This window comes from Notolepis coatsorum, assembly GCF_963971535.1.
Source record: "Notolepis coatsorum genome assembly, chromosome: 12".
Lineage (NCBI taxonomy): Eukaryota > Metazoa > Chordata > Actinopteri > Aulopiformes > Paralepididae > Notolepis > Notolepis coatsorum.
The window spans coordinates 123380043-123386680 of NC_140176.1; positions in this window are offsets into that span (position 1 = coordinate 123380043).

Genomic DNA, 6638 nt, shown 5'->3' on the forward strand with positions numbered 1-6638 from the left:
GATGCAGAGCGTAGGGGTCTTGAGGGTGTGTAGTTAGAAGATGCAGAGCGTAGGGGTCTTGAGGGTGTGTAGTTAGAAGATGCAGAGCGTAGGGGTCTTGAGGGTGTGTAGTTAGAAGATGCAGAGTGTAGGGGTCTTGAGGGTGTGTAGTTAGAAGATGCAGAGCGTAGGGGTCTTGAGGGTGTGTAGTTAGAAGATGCAGAGTGTAGGGGTCTTGAGGGTGTGTAGTTAGAAGATGCAGAGCGTAGGGGTCTTGAGGAAGGTAGTTAGAAGATGCAGAGCGTAGGGGTCTTGAGGGTGTGTAGTTAGAAGATGCAGAGTGTAGGGGTCTTGAGGGTGTGTAGTTAGAAGATGCAGAGTGTAGGGGTCTTGAGGGTGTGTAGTTAGAAGATGCAGAGCGTAGGGGTCTTGAGGAAGGTAGTTAGAAGATGCAGAGCGTAGGGGTCTTGAGGGTGTGTAGTTAGAAGATGCAGAGCGTAGGGGTCTTGAGGGTGTGTAGTTAGAAGATGCAGAGCGTAGGGGTCTTGAGGAAGGTAGTTAGAAGATGCAGAGCGTAGGGGTCTTGAGGGTGTGTAGTTAGAAGATGCAGAGTGTAGGGGTCTTGAGGGTGTGTAGTTAGAAGATGCAGAGCGTAGGGGTCTTGAGGGTGTGTAGTTAGAAGATGCAGAGCGTAGGGGTCTTGAAGGTGTGTAGTTAGAAGATGCAGAGTGTAGGGGTCTTGAGGGTGTGTAGTTAGAAGATGCAGAGTGTAGGGGTCTTGAGGGTGTGTAGTTAGAAGATGCAGAGTGTAGGGGTCTTGAGGGTGTGTAGTTAGAAGATGCAGAGTGTAGGGGTCTTGAGGGTGTGTAGTTAGAAGATGTAGAGCGTAGGGGTCTTGAGGGTGTGTAGTTAGAAGATGTAGAGCGTAGGGGTCTTGATGGTGTGTAGTTAGAAGATGCAGAGCGTAGGGGTCTTGAGGGTGTGTAGTTAGAAGATGCAGAGCGTAGGGGTCTTGAGGGTGTGTAGTTAGAAGATGCAGAGCGTAGGGGTCTTGAGGGTGTGTAGTTAGAAGATGCAGAGCGTAGGGGTCTTGATGGTGTGTAGTTAGAAGATGCAGAGCGTAGGGGTCTTGAGGGTGTGTAGTTAGAAGATGCAGAGTGTAGGGGTCTTGATGGTGTGTAGTTAGAAGATGCAGAGCGTAGGGGTCTTGAGGGTGTGTAGTTAGAAGATGCAGAGCGTAGGGGTCTTGAGGGTGTGTAGTTAGAAGATGCAGAGCGTAGGGGTCTTGAGGGTGTGTAGTTAGAAGATGCAGAGCGTAGGGGTCTTGAGGGTGTGTAGTTAGAAGATGTAGAGCGTAGGGGTCTTGAGGGTGTGTAGTTAGAAGATGCAGAGCGTAGGGGTCTTGAGGAAGGTAGTTAGAAGATGCAGAGCGTAGGGGTCTTGAGGGTGTGTAGTTAGAAGATGCAGAGCGTAGGGGTCTTGAGGGTGTGTAGTTAGAAGATGCAGAGCGTAGGGGTCTTGAGGGTGTGTAGTTAGAAGATGCAGAGCGTAGGGGTCTTGAGGGTGTGTAGTTAGAAGATGCAGAGGGTAGGGGTCTTGAGGGTGTGTAGTTAGAAGATGCAGAGCGTAGGGGTCTTGAGGGTGTGTAGTTAGAAGATGCAGAGCGTAGGGGTCTTGATGGTGTGTAGTTAGAAGATGCAGATCGTAGGGGTCTTGAGGGTGTGTAGTTAAAAGATGTAGAGCGTAGGGGTCTTGAGGGTGTGTAGTTGGAAGATGTAGAGCGTAGGGGTCTTGAGGGTGTGTAGTTAAAAGATGTAGAGCGTAGGGGTCTTGAGGGTGTGTAGTTAGAAGATGCAGAGCGTAGGGGTCTTGAGGGTGTGTAGTTAGAAGATGCAGAGCGTAGGGGTCTTGAGGGTGTGTAGTTAGAAGATGCAGAGCGTAGGGGTCTTGAGTGTGTGTAGTTAAAAGATGTAGAGCGTAGGGGTCTTGAGGGTGTGTAGTTAGAAGATGTAGAGCGTAGGGGTCTTGAGGGTGTGTAGTTAGAAGATGCAGAGTGGAGGGGTCTTGAGGGTGTGTAGTTAGAAGATGCAGATCGTAGTGGTCTTGAGGGTGTGTAGTTAGAAGATGCAGAGCGTAGGGGTCTTGAGGGTGTGTAGTTAAAAGATGTAGAGCTTAGGGGTCTTGAGGGTGTGTAGTTAAAAGATGTAGAGCGTAGGGGTCATGAGGGTGTGTAGTTAGAAGATGCAGAGTGGAGGGGTCTTGAGGGTGTGTATTTAGAAGATGCAGAGCGTAGGGGTCTTGAGGGTGTGTAGTTAGAAGATGCAGAGCGTAGGGGTCTTGAGGGTGTGTAGTTAGAAGATGCAGAGCGTAGGGGTCTTGAGGGTGTGTAGTTAGAAGATGCAGAGCGTAGGGGTCTTGAGGGTGTGTAGTTAGAAGATGCAGAGCGTAGGGGTCTTGAGGGTGTGTAGTTAGAAGATGCAGAGCGTAGGGGTCTTGAGGGTGTGTAGTTAGAAGATGCAGAGCGTAGGGGTCTTGAGGGTGTGTAGTTAGAAGATGCAGAGTGTAGGGGTCTTGAGGGTGTGTAGTTAGAAGATGCAGAGCGTAGGGGTCTTGAGAGTGTGTAGTTAGAAGATGCAGAGCGTAGGGGTCTTGAGGGTGTGTAGTTAGAAGATGCAGAGCGTAGGGGTCTTGAGGGTGTGTAGTTAGAAGATGCAGAGCGTAGGGGTCTTGAGGGTGTGTAGTTAGAAGATGCAGAGCGTAGGGGTCTTGAGGGTGTGTAGTTAGAAGATGCAGAGCGTAGGGGTCTTGAGGGTGTGTAGTTAGAAGATGCAGAGCGTAGGGGTCTTGAGGGTGTGTAGTTAGAAGATGCAGAGCGTAGGGGTCTTGAGAGTGTAGTTAGAAGATGCAGAGCGTAGGGGTCTTGAGGGTGTGTAGTTAGAAGATGCAGAGCGTAGGGGTCTTGAGGGTGTGTAGTTAGAAGATGCAGATCGTAGGGGTCTTGAGGGTGTGTAGTTAGAAGATGCAGAGCGTAGGGGTCTTGAGGGTGTGTAGTTAGAAAATGCAGAGCGTAGGGGTCTTGAGGGTGTGTAGTTAGAAGATGTAGAGCGTAGGGGTCTTGAGGGTGTGTAGTTAGAAGATGTTGAGCGTAGGGGTCTTGAGGGTGTGTAGTTAGAAGATGCAGAGTGTAGGGGTCTTGAGGGTGTGTAGTTAGAAGATGCAGAGTGTAGGGGTCTTGAGGGTGTGTAGTTAGAGACTATTAGACGGAGGTAAGAGGGAGCTGCAGTGTATGCCAGGTCGAGGACCTTGAAGAGGATTGGTGCAGCGATGGGAAGGCAGTGCACCTCTCTGAGAGGTGGAGTAACGTGGGCTGACTTTGGTAGGTCAGAGGTCAGGTGGGCCGCTGCGTTCTGTATGAGTTGAAGTGACAGACAGAAAGCAGTTGAATAGTTCAACCGCAGCCAAGAAAGACAGAGTTGGGGAAAAGAAAGTCGGACAGTCAGGTATGTAGCTTGACAGACAAATAGTCAGGTATGTAGCTTGACAGACAAGGACCCATACAGAAACATCTCATGACCCCTACAGAAACATCTCATGACCCCTACAGAAACATCTCATGACCTGGACTCTAGCGCCACCATCAGGCCAAACTGAGAACAAGATATCTCCAAAAGTAATAGACACATTACCAGGTTTGCTGTCCACAAGTGTTCCTCTAGCGCCACCATCAGTCAAAACCTTCCATTTTCATATGAGCGTATCTGACTAGGACTCTTTTAGGACTGACTAGGACTAGATATCTTCTGACTAGGACTAGATATCTTCTGACTAGGACTAGATATCCTCTGACTAGGACTAGATATCTTCTGACTAGGACTAGATATCTTCTGACTAGGACTTGATATCTTCTGACTAGGACTAGATATCTTCTGACTAGGACTAGATATCTTCTGACTAGGACTAGATATCCTCTGACTAGGACTAGATATCTTCTGACTAGGACTAGATATCTTCTGACTAGGACTTGATATCTTCTGACTAGGACTAGATATCTTCTGACTAGGACTAGATATCTTCTGACTAGGACTAGGTGTCTTCTGACTAGGACTAGGTATCTTCTGACTAGGACTAGATATCCTCTGAATAGGACTAGATATCCTCTGACTAGGACTAGATATCTTCTGACTAGGACTAGATATCTTCTGACTAGGACTAGATATCTTCTGACTAGGACTAGATATCTTCTGAATAGGACTAGATATCCTCTGACTAGGACTAGATATCTTCTGACTAGGACTAGGTATCTTCTGACTAGGACTAGATATCTTCTGACTAGGACTAGGTATCTTCTGACTAGGACTAGATATCTTCTGACTAGGACTAGGTACCAAACTTCTATACTAAGACTCAGAAGAAGCTTCTATCCCCAGGCCATCAGGCTGCTAAACGAACAATAATCGCTAAACGAACAATAATCACTATGCAACAACCATCAAATGCACACAGCACACACACCCACACGCACACACTCACTCAAACAAACAACACACTGCAGCACCCACTCTCCACACTTTAGATCACACAAACACACTTACACTTTATATTTATTGATAAAGGATTTGCACTACAACTCGTACACCTACTGTGAATTGTACCTAAATTGCACCTCGTCCCATTTCTCCATTTCTGCCTTGCACTATATAGTATTGTATATTAGTACACTGCACAGTATTGTATATTGTATGGTAACTACGTCTATTCTGCATCGAACATTGTACATATGTCTAAACTGAACACTGTGACCTAATTTTTTTACTTCTAATTTTACTATGTTATTTTATTTCATACTTATCTTGTCTTGCACAGTCTCTGGAGCGCAACAGTAAGAAGCATTTTGTACAAAAGTATTCTGTACTTCTGTATGACAACTATTAAAGAAACTTGAAAACTTGAAACTTTTATGGCACCGACCGAATTGCTTCTATACTATCGAGTGTCGAAAAATGCCTCATCATTTGGTGCTGTCAGAACAGTTCATGTTTGTAGGTTAAGTAGCCTATTTAATGTTTGCTATTATGACCAACTGTCCTCTGTCATCTTGTTACATGTGATTCTAAGTTGAGAAATGTAGTGATCTATGCACAAAATCTATCGTTTTTTCCAGCAAATCTCTCAGTTACAACAAGATGTGTTACACAGTAAAGCATAATCGTAATTATAATCAACTTTATTTATATAGCACATTTACAACAGTTGTGACTATACCAAAGTGCTTTACAGATAAAAGCATTAGAGCAAAGAATACATATACTAAACATAATAACAAATAAGTGCAAGCGTTCATGACAGGGATGGCATATAGCCCTATATAAGTGTATACAGCTGATGTTAAGTACTGCCAGGCGTCTCTCTGAGTGTATTAGCTGAGCATGCCAGGTATGTCTAACTACAGTCTATAATAACTGTAGTCTATAATAACCTGACTGGCGAAGGTTATTGGTAACTTTGTGTCGTAAAAGTTCTCCTCAGTGGAGGAAACAGAACTCACAGATCAGATCTGAATCAACTCATTCATTGTGCCCTAACATTATCAACTCATTCATTCTGTCTAACATTATCAACTCATTCATTGTGCCCTAACATTATCAACTCATTCATTCTGTCTAACATTATCAACTCATTCATTCTGTCTAACATTATCAACTAATTCATTGTGTCTAACATTATCAACTCATTCATTCTGTCTAACATTATCAACTAATTCATTGTGTCTAACATTATCAACTCATTCATTCTGTCTAACATTATCAACTAATTCATTGTGTCTAACATTATCAACTCATTCATTGTGTCTAACATTATCAACTCATTCATTGTGTCTAACATTATCAACTCATTCATTCTGTCTAACATTATCAACTAATTCATTGTGTCTAACATTATCAACTCATTCATTGTGTCTAACATTATCAACTCATTCATTGTGTCTAACATTATCAACTCATTCATTCTGTCTAACATTATCAACTAATTCATTCTGTCTAACATTATCAACTCATTCATTGTGTCTAACATTATCAACTCATTCATTCTGTCTAACATTATCAACTCATTCATTCTGTCTAACATTATCTGGTGGTAGTATAGCGATTGATGTTTGATCTGGTGGTAGTATAGTGATTGATGTTTGATCTGGTGGTAGTATAGTGATTGATGTTTGATCTGGTGGTAGTATAGTGATTGATGTTTGATCTGGTGGTAGTATAGTGATTGATGTTTGATCTGGTGGTAGTATAGCGATTGATGTTTGATCTGGTGGTAGTATAGTGATTGATGTTTGATCTGGTGGTAGTATAGTGATTGATGTTTGATCTGTTGGTAGTATAGTGATTGATGTTTGATCTGGTGGTAGTATAGTGATTGATGTTTGATCTGGTGGTAGTATAGTGATTGATGTTTGATCTGGTGGTAGTATAGCGATTGATGTTTGATCTGGTGGTAGTATAGTGATTGATGTTTGATCTGGTGGTAGTATAGCGATTGATGTTTGATCTGGTGGTAGTATAGTGATTGATGTTTGATCTGGTGGTAGTATAGCGATTGATGTTTGATCTGGTGGTAGTATAGCGATTGATGTTTGATCTGGTGGTAGTATAGCGATT